Raw genomic sequence first — 19,209 nt, 5'->3', positions numbered from 1 at the left:
GTTGTATTAGCAGAACACATCCCGTGGGGATGGAGATGCAGCTCAATGGACAGAGTGCTCACTTGGTTCTCACATCCCTCTGGGCTCCACCTACAGTACCTCATCAGCCTGGTGTGGTGTTACATGCCCATAGTCCCATTACCAGGAAGAGAACCAGGAGTTCAACATCATCCTCGGGTGCATAGTGTGTTTGAGGCCAGCCTGGGCTACATGAAACCTGTATAAACAAATACGTCCCACAAGACATCCTTTCTTAGGCATTTGCCACACTTTGTTCTGTGGTTTCTGAGTGTCTGAAAAGTCCAGGGTACTTGAAGGAAAAGAACATCCTGGTGCTACTAGGGACTGTCAGTCAGAGACATTGGCTGGTGAGGCCATCTCATCCGAGCTGGTTTTCCGCCTGCTTCTGTTGCTGATGGGCTGATGCGTGTCCACAGCTTTACTCATAATCGCCCTGCTTCCTTTTAGCTGTACCCACTCTTGCTTCCTGCAGAGGCTGTGATGGAGTTAGTGACACAGAGAATTGGGGTCTCCTTCCAGCCCACTGATTCTCTCAACAATAAGTTCTTTCTCTGTAGAAATAGTTTCTCTTTTGCCTACATTATCAGACATAAATAGAACACTCTTTTCTGTTTTATTTTGACACTGGGTTTCATTATGTAGGTAGGGCTGGCCTGAAACTCACTGTATAAACCAGGTAGGCCTTGAACTCAGAGAGATCATCTTGCTTCTGAGTGCTGGGATTAAAGGGCATACCTGGCTCCTTCTTTTATTAATTTGTTTTTTAAATTTATCTCTATGGTGTGTGTATGTGTGTGTGTGTGTGTTTGTGTGTGTTTGTGTGTGTGTATATGTGTGTGTTTATGTTAGTGGGTGTGTGTATGTTTATGTGAGTGGGTGCGTGTGTGTGTTTGTGTTTGTGTGCATGTGTGTGTATATGTGAGTGTGTGTGTGTGTTTGTGTGTGATTGTGTGTGTATGTGTGTGTGTATGTGAGTGGGTGTGTGTGTGTTTGTGTTTGTGTGTGTGTATGTGAGTGTGTGTGTGTTTGTGTGTATGTGTGTGTATGTGAGTGTATGTGTGTGTTTGTGTGTGTATGTGAGTGTGTGTGTGTTTATGTGTGTGTGTGTGTGTGTTTTGACCAAAGAGTCCATCAGATCCTCTGAACCCTGATCCTCTGCAAGAGCAACCAGTGTTCCTGAGCAGTGAGCCGTCTCCCCAGCCCCTTCTGCCTGCTCTAAACTCCACTTCATTGTTCATCTTGCCCAGACATGCCTTTAATTCCTACTCTTAGTGTTTGTTTTAATTCAGTGAGTTCCTATTCGATTTTCTCTTGTTTCTTCTATTACCTCACCAAGATGATGTGTATCCTTTTGTTTTGGAAGGGGTCAGGAAGAGAGGTTCTCAACCTTCCTAATGTAACCTTTTCATACAGCTCCACCAAGTGTAAAATTATTTCATTGCTACTTCATAACTTCAATTTTGCTATAATTATGAATTGTGATGTAAATATCTGATGTACAGGATATATGATATGTGACTCCTGTGCAAGGGCCATTTGAGCTCCCAAAGGGGTCTCAATCCAAGGGTTAAGGACCACTGCTCTGGACTTAGTGGGACGCCTTTACCGACATAGATGGGTTGCCCAGTGTTGCCGGGGAGACGTCTCCATCTCTGGAAGGCAAAGGATCTTCCATGATCAGGCTTTTTCTGGGTCCCTCTGGAATAGTGGACACACTGTTGATGGTTACTGACTTACCAACTGACTCCAGACAGTTTTCTTTTACATCCTTGAAGATGGGGATTCTAAAAAGGGTTCTGCTAACCAAAAGTAGTTGCTGAAACTATCCCTGGTGATCTCTTCCCTTACCTAATGGCTCCTTGTCCCCACAAGGCCAACAGTACATGTCTGATGCCTCCCAAGCTGCACCTTTCCAATCTACACTCTTCCTCTGTGCTGTTTCCTTCACGAAGAGCGCACACGCTAACCCTGAACCCATCTTGTTTTCAGTCAGCACTAACAACCTAGTCCTCTCTGCCAGCTTCACTTTCCCATATGACCCAGCTGCTCACAATTCTGAGGCATGTTCACTCCTGTATGGACAAACAGAATGGCACCGATTGGCTAGTCTATAATGTCGCAGATTCTCTATGATTCTGATTCTGAAGCCTGTAAATCGGAGATGAAGAGACCATCGGCAGAGGAAAGAGTTCTTGTGGGATGTTGTCACCACAGAAGGGATCCAATGGGCTAGGAAGACAAGTGAGGTAGCCAAACACCCTTTCATAATTTAACCTCTTTCCACAATAGCATCATTAATTCATCTTTATTTGTAGGTCGCATCCCTCTTGACCTAATCAATTCTTCACAACTACATTCCAACTGGGAATTAATCTTCAGAAAATTACTTTTGTGCGAACACATTCAAACCAGAGATGAGGGTGAATATTTGGATATTTATAGTGGGGGTGGACATTATTCTTCCCACGTGGTGTACCCGTAATATCTCTAACTACCTCCTTCCCCACGGTAGCCTCACTGAATGAGGTGAATTCCGGGTGATTGATGAGGGATAGACACCAAAACTCATTGCCATATCCTGTCACCAGTATCAAGCTCGAAACAGCAAGAGCCACCTGTGGGAAGGAAAACATGAATAAACTTTATGGTATCTCTAAACTATAAACCCCCAATTTAATCAAAACATTGTTTTAGACTCAGTTCTCTAATATCAATGTGCTTTGAATGTACAAGTCAGTGGGCTTGCTGTGACTCCTTGTACAGGTTTATACTGTACATTAGCCATCTTCATCCTCACAACTCACCTCCATTTCCACCTGCACACACACGCACACACACACACACACACACACACACACACACACACACACCCTGCTGCTCCCCTTCCTCTTCCTAAATGCCTCCTTTCACTTAATATCCCTCATTAAAATCTAAATTTCACAATCGTCTGTTTGAGTCTGGCTTGTTTCACTTAACATATTGTATTTTACAGTTCCATCCGTTTTTCTGAGAACAAAACCCTTTCCTCTTACACATAGATGAGAATCACATCAATGTACATCACATTTTTAAGCCATTCCTCCAATGATCAACAGCTAAGGTTATTCCAATTGCTTGTCTATTGCACACAGTGTGGCAATCAGAATGGATGTGCAGGGTTGTGGTCAGTTTTATTATCAGTTTTACTCAACCTGGGAAGAAGGAGCCTCAGCTGAAGAATCGCCTCCATCAGATTGGCCTTTGTCCACATCTGTAAGGAATTTTATTTTTGGTGGTTGATGTGGAAGGGTGTACCCCACTATGGGGAGTGTCATCCCCTATGAAGGTGGCCCTGGGTTGTAGGAGAAGGAGAGAAAGCTGAGTAGGTCATGGATAGCAATCCAGTACCCAGCATTTCTAAGTTGTCTCTGCTTCCTTTCCTGCCTCTAGAGTCCTGCCTGATTTCCTGCCCCAACGTCGCTCAGTAACAGACGGGAACCTAGAAGATAGAATGAGACAAACTCTTTCCTCCTCACGTTAACGGCTATGATGAGATTGTTCTTCTTGTTGCCTACTTGTTCTTCCCCTTTTTTTGAAAGTTGTCTCTGTTTATTGTTCTTAGAAAGATGATATTACATGTTTTCTCATGGGCTCTCTGTCTCTCATTGTGTCTCTCTCTGTCTCTGTCTCTGTCTGTATTTGTGTGTTTGAGTGTGTATATGTGTATGTTTGTGTGTGTTTATGTGTGCGCATGTGTGTGTGTTTGTGTGTGTGTGTTTGTGTGTGTTTGTGTGTTTGTGTACGTATGAGTGTTTCTGTGTGTATGTGCGTTTGTGAGTGTGTGTGTGCGTGTGTGTGTGTGTGTGTGTGCTTTCCAGGCTTAAAAAAATCCCCAAGGCTGTAAATCGCAGCAGGTGCCTAGAGAAGGTAGATGAAGGGGGGAAAAGGGGGAAAAATCATGTCCTTTGAGTTAACCCCACATTGAGGTCAGCCACATAGTGGACCAAAGTCACATAATGGCAGAGGAGTCATAAGAGCAGAGAGAGAGTAAAACTCAAAGTGTGAAGGAAAATGTGCTTAAAACTACGATACAAGGGAGAAAAAGAAGACGGTGCACTTAGAAAAGTAGACAGAATTTAAAAAGCTGCCATAAGTTGTTAAGCTCTAAGTACATTTAAAAAAATTATAATGTTCAAGTGGAATGGAATTATTGGGAAGAGGGAAGGGAGGGTCAGAGTGTAGTGGGGACAGGAGAGGGTTCTGAAAAGGATCCTTATGAAGATCTGAAGAAATATGTGACACAAACAATTAAAGTGCCCTGTAATTTACGGGTAAATTCCACACTTACCTGCATCCAGTATTCTGTCTACCCATATTTCAAAAACAAAATTACATCATCTATTTCATCCTGTTTTGCTGCATTTGATCTAATAAATTCCTTGTAACCAGAAGTGCTGGTAAATTTTAAAGACATTTAAAATATGCCTGGTTGATATCGAGTTTGGCGTCAGTTTATCCCGACTTTGGAAGCAGGTCCAGGAGGTATTTTTTCCTCGCTCTTTGCAAAGAATCCATAATTCATGATTGCCATTGACTTCAATACATGGTATTTAATCCTGTCAAATTCCAGCTTTGTTTGAATAAAAATGACCCTCCTCTACTTGCGGGTTTTGATAAAGCTAATTTTGGGGTGCTATCCAGTGGGCTGCCTCGGAGGGAGAGCCTAGCATAATTTCTGATACGGAGAATGACTTAAAGATTACCAAAGGAAAGATAGCTGGGAAAATAACCACCAAGGATGTTGGTGACTCAGAAACCGAAGATTTTTTCAGAAAAAAAAATGCATGAAAAGAGCTACTTGGGCAGACTTTGACTCGAGTCACCAGAATATTTGGGTGGGGACTTTATTTTGGGTCTCCAGGAGGCTACGTGAGAAGTTAAACCTAGATGCTGGACGTTTCTAAGCGTAACTAGGTTAGGAACTGGCCTGAGAGCGCTTCTATGACGTAAGCAGAGCCTGGATGATGTCACAGAGCACTGGGCGGAGGTTGCGCTTCTCTTCCACTTGGGGGCACTAGACTCCGCTGAAGGTGGGTTCACTATCTTCGCAGCGGGGTGTGAAAGCCAGTTCAGCTCCTGAACCCCACAATTGCTCAACAGCCTTTTGGTGCCTGACCGGTTTCCGAAGACAGAATCTGGACGACTAGGACATTTTCTCTCGGTAAATACATTTATGAAGATAACTGGGACCCTTGTAGCCCAGAAATCTAAAACTTCTCCCTGGTACAGCGAGTAACCGTATGTTCTGATGTCTTCCACTTTTGAGAGCTCGGAGGACGGTCTAGGCTATTCAGTCTAAGAGTTTATTATTCTTTGATAACAATATCTAATTCATAATCCTACTAAAATGCTGCTCTCTGTGCCTGTGCATTTTAGGAGAAAATATTACTTAGTTTTTTGTTTGGTTTTGTTTTTTTTTTTTTTTTTTTTTCGGAGCTGAGGACCGAACTCAGGGCCTTCTGATTGCTAGACAACTGCTCTACCACTGAGCTAAATCCCAACCCCAGGAGATATTATTTCTAAATGGCTGTTGTTGCCTACACAAAAGACTCTTGTTGCGGTCGAAGATGCAACAGCTTCGTGGAATAAACCTGGGTCTGGGTCAGGATGCACAGTACAGAAAGCCAATGGACTGGTGTGCTGTGTCTCTGGGCAGACAAATGTGGATGTTGCCTCATAGTTCATAGTTAGAGGGTAGAAGAGGGGTGTGGCCACCCTTCTGGCTTCTTTGCTATCCTTTCTCTGTTCTGCTTGCTTTGTGGGGACAGGGATACTTAATCCCACACTGACCTAGCCATTCAGGGAGAGGTTCCTCAGCAGAGGCAAAGTGCCTCGGGCTGAAGAAATGTATGTGAATATGTTATTCTGAGCTGTAGAGAACCAGTTGTTCATTTCCCTTTGAACTTTAGATTTTGATTTTTGAGACAGGGTTTTACTGTGCGTAGCTTTGGCTACCCTGGAGCTAACTCTGTAGACCAGGCTGGCCTTGATCTCACAGACGTCTGCCTCCCTCTGCCTCTTGAGTGCTGGAATTAAAGGTGTGCTCCACCATTGCCCAGCCCTCCTATGAACTTCTGATTTTGACAGAATTAGATTCAGATGCTCAAACCTGTTTACCATGCCCTTCCTCACCTGCTCCAAAGTTCTCTTAGACAAGAGCCTTGGTCCAGCGCCCTCCCCACCCCACCCCCATTGTTCTTGCAGGCACTCACATGACAGAGGCACCAGCATTGTGTCTGGTTTAAGCAGGTGAGCTCTTCTAACCCAGGCCACGGGCAAGTATGAAGCCTGAACACAGAACGATAGCCACAAGACAGTGGACCAGGATACCGTGACCTACCACACTAGGTCTACAGCCAAGAAGAAGAGGATGTCTCTGAGGAGGATGAGCACACCATCCTTCCAGAAGCGGAGGAGGAGGAGGCCTTCTCCCCAGGCCCTGGGGAACATTGTGGGCTGCAGAATTTCTCACGGATGGAAGGAAGGTGATGAGCCCATCACCCAATGGACGGCCATCGTTCTAGATCAACTGCCAACAAATCCCTCTCTCTATCTGGTCAAGTATGATGGAATTGACTGTGTCTACGGACTGGAACTTCACAGCGATGAGAGGATTTTAAAGCTTAAGGTCTTGCCTCACAAAGTAGTGCCTCACAAAGTCTTTCCTCACGTGAAAGATGCCCATCTCGCAAGAGCCGTGGTTGGCCAAGCTGTGGAGCATAAAATTGAGGGCAAACATGGCTCTAAGGACAACTGGAGGGGGGTGGTCCTAGCCCAGGTGCCGATCATGAAAGACTGGTTTTACATCACATACGAGAAAGATCCAGCCCTTTACATCCACCAGCTCCTGGATGATTACACAGAAGGTAACCTCCGTATCATTCCAGAGATTCCTCCAGCAGAGGTGAAGTCAGACGTTGACAGCGACATCTTAACAGGTCAATGTGTGCAGTTCACCAGAGGCGACGGGTCCAAAATATCGGCAAAGTCATTTACCAAGTTCCAGGCAAGCCTTCCGTGTACTTGATCAAGTTTGATGGCAACGTCCACATCTACGTTTATACTCTGGTGGAAAAGATCTGTTAAGGTGAAATTCACAAAGTGGGGGGACATAGATGGGGAATTTATAGGATTGGGGGGAAAATGTTTTTATGTGTTTTAGATAAACAAGGGCCTTTGACAACCCCAGTATCTTTTCCAGTGGAATTTGTTTTTGCTCTAAAATTAAAATGTGCGATGTGACGTGTTGTATGTGCACACTTTGGTGGAGGAGACGGGCTGTGGTGCATGGAACATGGAGAGGAAGCCGGAAGGGTCAAGGCTGTGAACAGTAACTCTGATGTCACATAGACTAAAACAAACAGGACTGAGCTGGTCTGGTCTTTAGGGAGAGAAAAGAACTGGAGATGAGGCTTAGAGGAGCAGGGATGGCACGGGGGAAAAAAGATGGATGTTTAGGAAGCAGTGGAGAGGCGCCATACATAGACAGACTCTCTGAGGTGAAGTTTGAGGGAGAGACAGACTGTTGGGGAAAGAGTGGGAGGGAACAGGGAGGTGGTCTTGGAACTCAAGGGGAAACCCAATAAACTGATCCAAGCAGACTGAGAATCAGAGAAGGTCGGGGATTGTTTGACTAACGAAACCTAATGAAACCTGTTTCTCATCTGTAGATGTATTATTTTTAATTATGTGGGTGGGGGCAGGGCATGAACACAGGAGACCACAGAGACAAGAATAGTCAGGTCCCCTGGAGCTGGAATTAAAGGTGGGTGGGAGCCATTGGACATGAGCTCAAAGATCAAATCCACGTCCTCTTTCAAAGCAGATGAGCTCTTAATCCATTAATCATCTCTCCAGGCCCCTAAAGTCATCTTTTTAAATACATCCAACCTTCACATGCAGAGAAGAGACCAGGATGAGGGTAAGAAAGACTAAATTGATGGGGATGTGGAAGAAAGACTAAAGAACACATGAGGGAGTAGAGGACACTGAGGGACGCAGGAATTCCAAATGGAGTTCTCAAAAAGTGAAGCAGGAGACCAGGAAGAACAGAAAAGGTCTAGAATGAGTTGAATTTGGGCCGCATCCATATTGGTCTCCTTGGTTCCTTAAAGAACAGCCAACCATCACTACAGAAGGTGGATGTGAGGGGGAGGCTTCCCCGGAGGACATTTTAACGAGGATAACTCAAGAGTAGTGAATATCAAACTCAGTTTATATCTATCGTTTCCTGAAAGTATCATAAAGCCCATTATTTTGTATGATCAGTAAACAGTAATTTACAAGGGAAGATGAGGAGGCTGTGAGCTTCTGTCAGGTGTTACCTGGATCCTGTGTTTAGCTTCCATGAGCACGTTAGACTCTGTTGCATCCTGTAATATTTTTTGAGGTCTCTTCTCAATGTCCCTAGATGACCACAAAGAGCTCCTGCACTGGCTTGTCCTGCCTGGATCTCCTTCGACTGGATGGCTTCCTACACACCTGCGGGCCCTGTTACCATATCTAGCCCCCGGAAGTTCCCGTCTTTTACTCACATGTAAGCTTATCCTCAGAACTCTTGATGGTGCCTCCAATGAAGAGGTGCTGAGCTCTTTCCTGTGCCATTTGCCGTGACTTTGAAATGGTTTGCGGGGGTTGGGGATTTAGCTCAGCGGTACAGCGCTTGCCTAGGAAGTGCAAGGCCCTGGATTTGGTCCCCAGCTCCCAAAAAAAGATCCAAAAAATAAAATAAAATAAAATAAAATAAAATAAAATAAAATAAAATAAAATGCTTTGCGGTTCCTGACCATGTAGCTCTCTCCTCCTGAGAAGCCCCTGTGCACTCCATGGGGTCTCCCTGAGCCACATCTACACTCTAAGAGTTTCTTTGGAGACAACCTTATCTTGGACTCATTCATTGCTGTTTCTTCTCTAGAATAAGATTCTCACTGCAGGACTTGAAAATACTTTCTATCGTTGATTAATTCTGCTATTTGGGGGTTTTTATACTGGCTGGTTGTCTGACGGTTTCATTGCTGCGAAAAGACACCATGACCAAGGCAACTTATAAGGGACAACACTTTTTGTTTTGTTTTTGTTTTTTTTTTTTTTTCGGAGCTGGGGACTGAACCCAGGGCCTTGCGCTTCCTAGGCAAGCGCTCTACCACTGAGCTAAATACCCAACCCCAAGGTACAACATATAATTAGGGCAGGCTTTCAGGTTCAGAAGTTCAGTCTATTTTCATCAAGGCAGGAATCATGGAAGCGTCTAGACAGACATGGTGTTGGAGAAGAAGCATATCACCCCCACAGTGATATGCTTCCTCCAACAAGGCCACACCTACTCCCACATGGCCACGCCTCCTACTTGTGCCACACTTCCCATGGGACAGTCACATTCTAACCACCGCCCTGATTTTATGCCAACTGGACACAAGCTAGAGTCGTCAGAGAAGAGGGCGCCTCAGTTGAGAACATGCGTCCATAAGATCCAGCAGTAGGGCATTTTCTTAGTGATTGGTGGGGGAGGGCCCAGCCCAGTGTGAGGGGCACCATTCCTAGGCTGGTGGTCCTGGGTTCTATAAGAAAGCAAGCTAAGCAAGACATGAGGAGCAAGACAGTAAGCAGTGCCACTCCATAGCCTCTGCCTCAGTTCCTGCCTCCAGGATCCTGTCCTGTTTGAGTTCATGTCCCACTTCCTTTGGTGATGAGCAGCAACGTAGAAGTGTAAGCTGAAGAAACCTTTTCCTCCCTAAATTGCTCTTTGGTCACCGTGTTTCCTTACAACAATAGGAACCCCAAGTAAGACAATTTCCTATAGAAACAGTGATTCTAGTAGAGCCACAGACACTTACCTCATAACCTCAAATAGAGACATATAGACACTTTGTTTTAATTTAAAGGTAAGACTTGCTCATGTACTGACGTGTGACGTTCTAGTTTGCTTCCTTCTCTCCGTGATGAATGCCACGATCAAAACTAACTTGGGGAGGAAAGGGTTATTTGCCTTACAGGTTACAGACCATCACTGAGGGAAACCAGAGCAGGAGCTTGAAGCGGTAACAAGGAGCACTGCTTGTTGACCTGCTCCCTGTCTCAGTCATTGTTCTGTTTCTGTGAAGAGACACCATGGTCAAGGCAACTACTATAATGAAAGCATGCAATTGGAGGATAACTTATAGTTTCAGACGTCTGGTCCATCATCATGGCAGGGAGCATAACACTGGAGCAATAGAGAGCTACTGCTCTGTAAGCAGAGAGAGACAGAGAGAGAGAGAGAGAGAGAGAGAGAGAGAGAGAGAGAGAGAGAGAGAGAGACAGAGAACCAGAGAGACAGAGAGACAGAGACAGAGAGAGACAGAGACAGAGAGAGACAGAGACAGAGAGAGACAGAGACACAGAGATTGAGACAGAGAGAGAGGCAGAGAGAGACAGAGAGAGAGACAGAGAAAGACAGAGACAGAGAGAGACAGAGACAGAGAGAGACAGAGACAGAGAGAGACAGAGACAGAGAGAGACAGAGACAGAGAGAGAGACAGAGACAGAGAGAAGAGAGAGAGAGACAGACACAGAGATAGAGAGACACAGAGAGAGAAATGGAGGGAGGGAGAGAGAGAGGGAGGGAGGGAGAGAGAGGGGGGAGGGAGGGAGGGAGGGAGAGAGAGAGATACTCTGGGAAGCATGGGGCTCTTGAAAACTCAAACCCCACCCTTTTCGACACCCCCACTTCCTCCAGTGAGGCCACAACTCTTAATCCTTCTAATCCTGGAAAATACTGTCACTTCCTGTTAACTAAATATTCAAATATATGACTGCAGGATCCTTTCTTATTCAAACCGCCACACTCCCCATGGCTTGCTCCATTACTATTTCTTACAGCCTAAAAGGCTATTCTTTTTATACATGACTACTGATGAACTTGCCCACAATGGTGGGCCCTCCCACAACAATCATTAATCAAGAAAATGTTCCATAGACTTGCCCAAAGACTAATCTAATGGAGGCAGTTCTTGAGTTGTTATCTCTTCTCAGTTGGCTCCAGATTGTCAAATTGGGGGAAAAAAAGAGAGAGAGAGACCCCGCACCATAATGTTTTTCTTATTCCATGTTACGTCCTCACCACCAGCCACTCCCTTCTCTCAGTGTATAGACCCACTTCCCTGTATCGCAGAACTGAAGAGTAACTACTGTCACCAACATGAACACTCGAGGATATGTGACAAGAAATGAATACATTCTACAGCTCCCAACACCAAGCAAAAGCATTTTAGTGTGTGCTGCACTTACTGGGAGACTGTCAGTCACTGGCCATTTAATTGGTCACAGTAGACCACAGAAGCAAAAAGTCACAACCTACATATCGTCTCCTCTCAGCAGGAGACATAGCCCTTTCTCAAAACCCATGAATCTATCTGTAGGCTTATATTTTTTCAAAAAATACTTTATTTAGGGTTCTTAAACACTTCAACCACCCTTCTAGCCCACGAACCAGAGGTAGCAGAAAGAGAAAGTTAACAGGAAAAGGGAGAGAGTTGTGGACCTATTTAGAAGTAATTCTTTGGGGCAACTCCAATCTTCATTGTGCAGTACAGTCCAATATCAAACACAAAACAGGAATCAGTAGCAGTGCCTTGACCTGGCAAAGACCACAAGGCTCTAACCAACAAGAAGCAGCAGAAGCAGCGAGAGGCGGCCGAATAGCACAGGCTCTTTTGTGCATTTCTCATTATGGATAAAAGACCAGCAAAGACCATCAAAGTATTGCTTGGTGTAGCAATGTAAAAATGTCCTCTCCCTCTGTGTGGGATTACATTTATGTTCTCCGTAAACATCCTGTCCCCCTTCAAGCATGTGCTCCAGCGAAATATCACATGCCTTCTCATATGTCTGCTTCAGCAAAACATCCTCTCCTAACATAGCTTCCAGAAAAACATCCTGTGACACAAGTGAGTTTCCAAAGAAACCAAAATTTTTCCACTTCATCTAGCTTTTTCTCACACTCGACCGTGACATCACAAAACATATAATGGCCATCTTGCAAAGGTCCTAGCGCCCAGCTCTACCAGCCACTGGAGCTTCTGCAATTGCACTCCGTGAGACTCAGACCCTATTGCGAGCACAACCTTCAGTTATCCCCGTAAACATTGTGATCTCTCCATGTTCGCTCTCAGCCAATAGTTGTCCAACTTCCAGCCAACTCAGCTGTTACCAGGAAAACCCTCATTAAGAAATCCAATTAATTTGACTTGGTTTATTTTCCCTGACAGAACGGAGTGTTCTCTCTGCATGGTTACACTGGTGTCTGAGTCATCTGTAATAAAACCCAATACTATTACGATAAAAGTCAAAGGAACTATGACAAATAGCAAATCACATGACAAGCATCACAGTTGGCCAAGCCTTTTCTGCAGCTTTATTGAAGTATAATTTAAATACTTAAAAAATCTATTTTAAGTGTGTAATTTAATGATTTTAAAGCAAAATTTATAGCTTCTTTCCCTTTTTTAATAATCATTTCCCACTAGTTCATACGATATCGAAGTCTATTAAAAACACAGAAGTTAAGTCAGGAGAAGGACTAAACGGGAAGCAGCAAGGTTCTTGATTTCCTAAGACAACAGATACATTGGCAGAATCTTCTGGACAAAACCACTTGGGAGACATTTGGTCTTCTATTAGCGTGCAGCCTCCAGACAAATAGTTTAAAAGATTAAGTCATGGGTCCACCTACATTAAATCCAGACCTGACCTGGTATGGTCAGCATCACTTTTGGCCACTTTCATGTTAATCACATTCATCACTCTTACAATTTGCCTAGCAACTGTCATAGTAAACAAACTTATTTTGGTTCATGATTTCATACCTTTTGGTCCATGGTCACATAACCATGAAAGGGGCACGATAGAGCTCAATTGCTAACCTCACTGTCATCCGAGAAGCAACAACACAGGAAGAGAACAAGGACAAAAAAACTCCCTCCAAGACATGTCCCAAATGACCAAGTCCCTTAATTTCCTATCTCCTAGTTTCCCGCCACCTTCATACACATCCATCAACAGATGAACTCATTGATTACAGCCCACAGGGTCCAATCGATTTTCATAGTCCCACCTTTGAACATTTTACTGGGACAATGTGTATCTTAAAAAATAGTGTAGGACCAGAAGGTTGTGTCAGAGGTCTAAACTTCACCTCACACTAGGAAGAGCTGGGTAGATTTAACAACATCACCTATTTCTTTCTAGTAAAGAGATTCACCATGTCTGCATTGCAGCATTTTGTCTGGGGTGAGATACCATCAGAAGTCAATTGTAAAGACGCCCCCCACCATGTATTTACTTGAATGAAAAATGGGACATCTATAGACAAACACGCATATACACAGACTCACAGAGAGAGGCAAAAAGGGAAGGAGTTGAGTCTTAGGAACCCTCAAGGAAGAGGGAGTGGAAATATAAGATACAGATGTCAGCGAGTACCAGAACAAAGCAGTGTCTTCTGTACACAACAGGACCACTATCCCTCAGCCCTAGCTGGTAGGAAAGGGAGAGTCAGTTTTCTACAAAGATATAGCTGGTGATAAGCTGACCAGGATCCAGTGGCTTGCCAAATGCCCATGAATTTATGGGCAGCATAAATGACTTGAGTGTGTTATTACTGAGGGCAGAAAAAGAGCTTGAAGTTGGGAGAAGGGATTAGGTGCAGATGGATCTGGGAGGAGTTAGGAAGAGAAGTGAGAAGTAAATTTTATCGATATATAATGTACGAAATTCTCAAGGAACTAATAAAATTGGTTTAAAATACCATATCTGTACTGAACACATACAAACCATTTTTCTTGTCATCTCCTAAATAACAGCCCCTCGTGATTTCATTTCACTAAGTACAAAAGTTATTCAGAGAGTATTTAAAATGTAGGAGGGTCTGGGGATATGGCAAAGGGGTAAAACCAAGTGTGTGGTCACACTTGCAAACACCAGTGCTTTGTATGGGAACAGGAGGATGACCGGGCCTTCCTGACTTATAAATGTTGTATTTATAAGAGTTACCTTGGTTATGGTGTCCATTCATAGCAGTATAACCCTTAGTAAAACTTTGACTATGGGGTGGCCAGTGAACTTCAGAGGTCCCCAGGTTCTGTCTCCCTGATTGTGGGGTCAGAGTGCATGCTACCACTTTAGACTTGTAAATTGGCTCTGGGGATCCAGGCTCAGGTCTCCATGCATGTACAGCAAGCAGTTTACCTACTGACTCATATCCTTTAGCTAACAAATGGGTTTAAAAGGAGATAGAGGTAGTTCCCAGGTGCCTGACATCCGGGAAGCTGCGCTCTGGGGCAAACAAGGTCAGCTGTTGCAGGGTGAGGGTCATGGTACAGGGGAGATTAGGGCCAAGGAGACATAACAGGGACATGCTTGGGACTTACATTGACTGTGCTGCCTCCACACAGAAGCCTGATGCCTCCTGCCTGCAAGCTGGAGGAGAGCCATCTCCATCGGTACAGGTTCCTACGATCTAAATGTCTCCCCTACCTCACCCCTAGGAAGATGTCAAAAAAGAAATCATCATTGGGAAGCAGCAGTTTGGAGGGTGTGACTTCAGTCAAAAAGATGAACTCCTCCTCTGTGTTTTTGGTGCACCTATGTTTAAAAAGAACCCCCAGAGAGCTTTCTGGACCTTCTCAGCCCAGTAAAATATAGGCAGAACGCACCATCTGCAAGCCAGGTAGCAGGCTTCAGTAAATTTGCCAAGGCTCTGAACTTGGACTTGAAGCCTCATTATTAGCCATCCTGTCTCTGAGTCTGTAGTGACAGAAAGCTTGCTGGTTCCTGGGTGAGGCAGGGATCAGCCAGGAGAGGGGTGAAAATACAATGTGCTTCTTGATTTCTAGTGAGAACAGAATGCAGGTGAATGCTTCAAGGCTAAGCAATATGAGAGGCACAGCTTGGTTAATCTCGGGCCCAAAATATAAAGCAAACAAGAAAAATAAATTGTATGCGGGAGTTGGCAGACATGATCACTAATCTTGGTTGCTGACCTGATTGGCTCTGAATTCAATTAAAATGCACGCATCTGGGCACTCTTGTGAGGTGTTTACTTGATCAGGTTATTTGAATCAGGAAGATTTGCCCTAAGTGTAGGTGGGACCTTCTGGTGGCAACCCAGATTGAAGAATGTGAAAGAAGGAGGCTTTGATTTTTGTCTGCTTGCCTTCACTCTCACTGGCAAGTTCATCTCTCCTGTGGCTGCTGCATTCCTTTGCTAATATTCGAACCACCTTCTCTGATATCTCATTGTAGACTGAAGACCAATGCCTCCAGGAAACTCACATGCCTGCATTACCAGGTTAAGATGTCTGAGGCATCAAGCATCATAGACTGAGCAGCCAGAGGGGTTCTCAGTATCATTGCATGAGACAGCCATTGTTAGATTATCCAGACAGTGTCCTGTAAGCCAAATAACCTTTTAATATGTTTGGTGGTTTGAATAGGAGTGGGTCACCATAGACTCATTTGAATGCTTGACCCATGAGGAATGATACTATTAGGAGGCGTGGCCTTGTTGGAGTAGGTGTGACTTTGTTGGAGTAGGTTTGGCCTTGTTGGAATAGATATGGTCTTGTTGGAGAGGGTGTGGCCTTTTTGGAGTGGGTGTGGCCGTGTTGGAGTGGGTGTGGCATTGCTGGAGTGGTTGTGGCCTTGTTGGAGTAGGTGTGACTTTGTTGGAAGAAGTGTGCCATTGTGGTGGCTTTGTTTTGAGATTTGTATATACTCAAACTATGCTCAGTGGTACAGACAACCCCTTTCTGCTGTCTGTGCATCAGGAACTTTGGGCTCCTCCAGCACCAAGTCTGCCTGGATGCTCCTATGATTCCTCCTATGATGATAATGGACTGAACCTCTGAAACTGTAAGCCAGCTGCAGTGGAATCTTGTTCTTTATAAGAGTTACCTTGGCTGCTGTGTCTGCAGCCATGAGCATTCTCAGGCTACAGAAGAGTCTTGCCTCTAGTGTCCTCCACTGTGCTAAAAAGCAGGTCCAGTTGGACCCCAATGAGACCAATAAAATCATCAATGCCAACTCCCGTCAGCTGATCAGGAACCTGATTGAAGATATCCTGTCATCTGGGAGCCTGTAACTGTCCATTCTCAGGCTCACTGACAAAAAAAACATCTTGAAGGGCAGGCATATGTTCATAGGGAAGAAAAAGGGTACTGCCAACACTTGGGTGCCTGAGAGGGTGACCTGGATGAGAAGGATGAGGATCCTGCACCAGCTTCTCAGGAGATACTGCGAATCTAAGAAGATTGACTGCCATATATATCATAGACTGTACCTGAAGGTCAAAAGGAATGTATCCAAAAACCAATGGATTCTTATGCAGCAGATACACAAACCAAAGGCAGACAAGACCCGCAAGAATCTACTGACTGACTAGGCTGAGCCTCGCAGGTCTGAGACCAAGGAAGCACAAAAACGTGTGAGAGGAGCACCTCCAGGCCAAGAAGGAGGAGATCATCAAGACTCTGTCCAAGGAGGAAGAGACAAAGAAATAAAACTTCCTTTACGTCTGTGCATAATGACCTCACTGTGGGCTCACATGATCAGTCATTAAAATAAAACAAGCCTTAAAATAAAAAAAAAGAGTTACCTTGGCTATGGTGTCTGTTCACAGCAATGGAAATCTAACTAAGATGATGTGTATTCATTCTGCCATTTCTGTTTCTCTGGAAACCCTAATACAATAGCGCTCTAGAGAGAGGAACAAGTACACACAAGACAACATAAATTCCAGTTTACTTTTCTGGTGAATATAAACTTCTTGTGGTTTTCAAAAAAAAAAAATTCAAACTTGTTGGTTTTTTGTTTGTTTGTTTTGGGGTGTTGTTGTTACTGCTGCTGCTGTTGTCGTTGTTGTTTTTGTTGTTTTTAAAGAAGAAACACATTAAGCCTCTTCATCCCTGACTGGCTGGCAAACCCCCGAGCCCACATCAGCTAAAGTGATTATGGCATTAGGAATGTGTGTACAAAAAAAACCATAAAGTTATTCCTGTGAAGTTCAGATGAGAGACAACAGCGGCCATGTGGGCAAGCCTAGAGCCTCAACCATTTAAGCAGACAAATCAGGACACATTGTCAGCAGCCTGTCGAGCCAACAGAAACCAGGGCCTGCATGTTGTGCTTTTTATTTTATGAATTTTTGCAGCCACCCTGCTCATTAATCGTGTTATAATGTTAACTTTGGCACTTTTTTTCTTGGCTCATCAAATATTTCCTTAATGAATTGTCAGCTAACACCCCCCCCCCATCTTCATTGTAATGACTTTCAAATTAAGTTCATCTGCATGGGGTTTTTAGAACTCTATGATGACAGAAAACACGGGGAAAAAACCTCTTTCATTGTATTTGAAGAAAGACATAGTCATTCCCCTGCTGCCTTCCCCAGTGCTGACTGTTCCCAAGCTCAGTGGTGAGACCTCTGCCTCATGGGCACCATCAGAGCCGTGAGATGAGCACTTCCAAACCAGGAGGCATTATACTGACATGACCATACGGTGCTCCCTCACCTACAGCCACCGGGTTCCAAACTCCTGGTGTCCCTCCTCCCCTTAAAAGAGAGCTGTTGGTATCCATGCTCAGCATCACCCATGCCCATAATCCAAAGCTCATACCTTTTAAAAATCATATGTGTTTATATAATCGCATGTGTAAATGTTCTGGCTACATGGAACTGTGTGCACCACGTGCCTGCCTGATGTCTGAAGAGGCCAAGAGAGGGCATTAGATCTCCTGAAACAGGCTAACAGTTCAACTGTGAGCCATCATATGGATGCTGGGAATAGAACCTGGTCCTCTGCAAGAGTAACACGTGTTCTTCATGGCTGACCCATCTCTCTAAGCCCCAGAATCTGTGTCCTGTCCCTGGAGATGCTTTGCCTCTCTACAAAACCACATAGAGACTTGGTGACCATCCTAGAGAATAGACTTCACCCTATCAATGAAGAGGATGCCATGGATGGTGGTATTGTAGACACTAGAAAACTCTGAGGGAAAGTGCCTTGTATAGGGGAGTCCTGTGAGAACCAAGACTGGAGGAGCACACTGGACTGGAGAGAGATTGGGTTGGGCCATTGCAGAAGATAAAAGAGTGATGGTGCCAAGGACATTTGAGCAATCCCATGAACTATCCAGTCTGGGGTCTTAGTTAGGTTTCCACTGTTGAGAAGAGACACCATGACCAAGGACAACATGTAATCGGGGCTGGCTTACAGGTTTAGAGGGTCAGTCGTTATCATCAAGGCAGAGGGCATGACAGTGTGCAGACAGACATGGTGCTGGAGAAGGAGCTGAGAGATCTACATCTTCATCTAAAAAAAGCCAGGAGCAGACTGTCTCCCACATGGCTGGGCGAAGGATTTCAAGAACTCACCCCCACAGGGAGACCCCTCCTCCAAGAAGGCCAACCTCCTAATAGTGCCATTTCCTGGACAGTGTATATTCAAACCACCACAGGGTCTTTTCCCGTATATGATAATTACACCGTTGTTTATAGCCTTGCTTAAAGACTCATGATGTTTGCGTGAAGAATATTCGTTGGGTCTGGGTGGCTCCAAAACCCCAAGAACATGAAGTCCTGTATCTCCCTGAAGTATGAAATTGGCATGTGTGCACAGCCCCTCCCATCCTCTGCAATATCATAATGTTAAGTGTGTGCAGGTCCAGTGTGCAGACAGTAATTACCGGCATGTGTGCGTTCTTGAGCCGCACACTCAACATAATCAGGCTTGTGCCTTCTGTACTTTTGTTTATTGTTCGGAACTCTGGCCTAGAAAGATGGGCAAGTAGTTCTGAGAAGGAAGATTGCTGGGTGCAGCCAAAGGCATGAAGGTATGTGATTTAATTACAGAGCTGAAGGAATCTGGCTCATTTCTCCCTTTATCACATGAGAGATGAAGTCACTCTGCCCAGCCAATTGCAAAAAAAAAAAAAAATCACAGAGAAAAGTCACATAGGATGCTTGTTTTATCTAGACTAGATCATGAGCCCGGATCAGATTTAAATCTCCATATGTACAGAGGAATAATTTCTTTTTGGTGAAGAGATGCCATCCTTTGCAAGCACCCAGGCCAAGATTAGGCAGATCTGGGTGTTTGCTGTGAGAACACCTCT

At 44.6% G+C, this 19,209-nt stretch overlaps 1 pseudogene; it reads left to right on the top strand.

The window, feature by feature from the left end:
- The first annotated feature begins 6,289 nt into the window (after nt 1–6,289).
- Nucleotides 6,290–7,349, top strand: LOC134486226 (Y-linked testis-specific protein 1-like; annotated as a pseudogene).
- The last annotated feature ends 11,860 nt before the right edge of the window (nt 7,350–19,209 follow it).

This window comes from Rattus norvegicus, chromosome 3 (assembly GCF_036323735.1).
Source record: "Rattus norvegicus strain BN/NHsdMcwi chromosome 3, GRCr8, whole genome shotgun sequence".
In the NCBI taxonomy this organism is placed as follows: domain Eukaryota; kingdom Metazoa; phylum Chordata; class Mammalia; order Rodentia; family Muridae; genus Rattus; species Rattus norvegicus.
The sequence above is the reverse complement of the archived record's forward strand: the minus strand, read 5'-3'. Positions and strand labels throughout refer to the sequence as shown.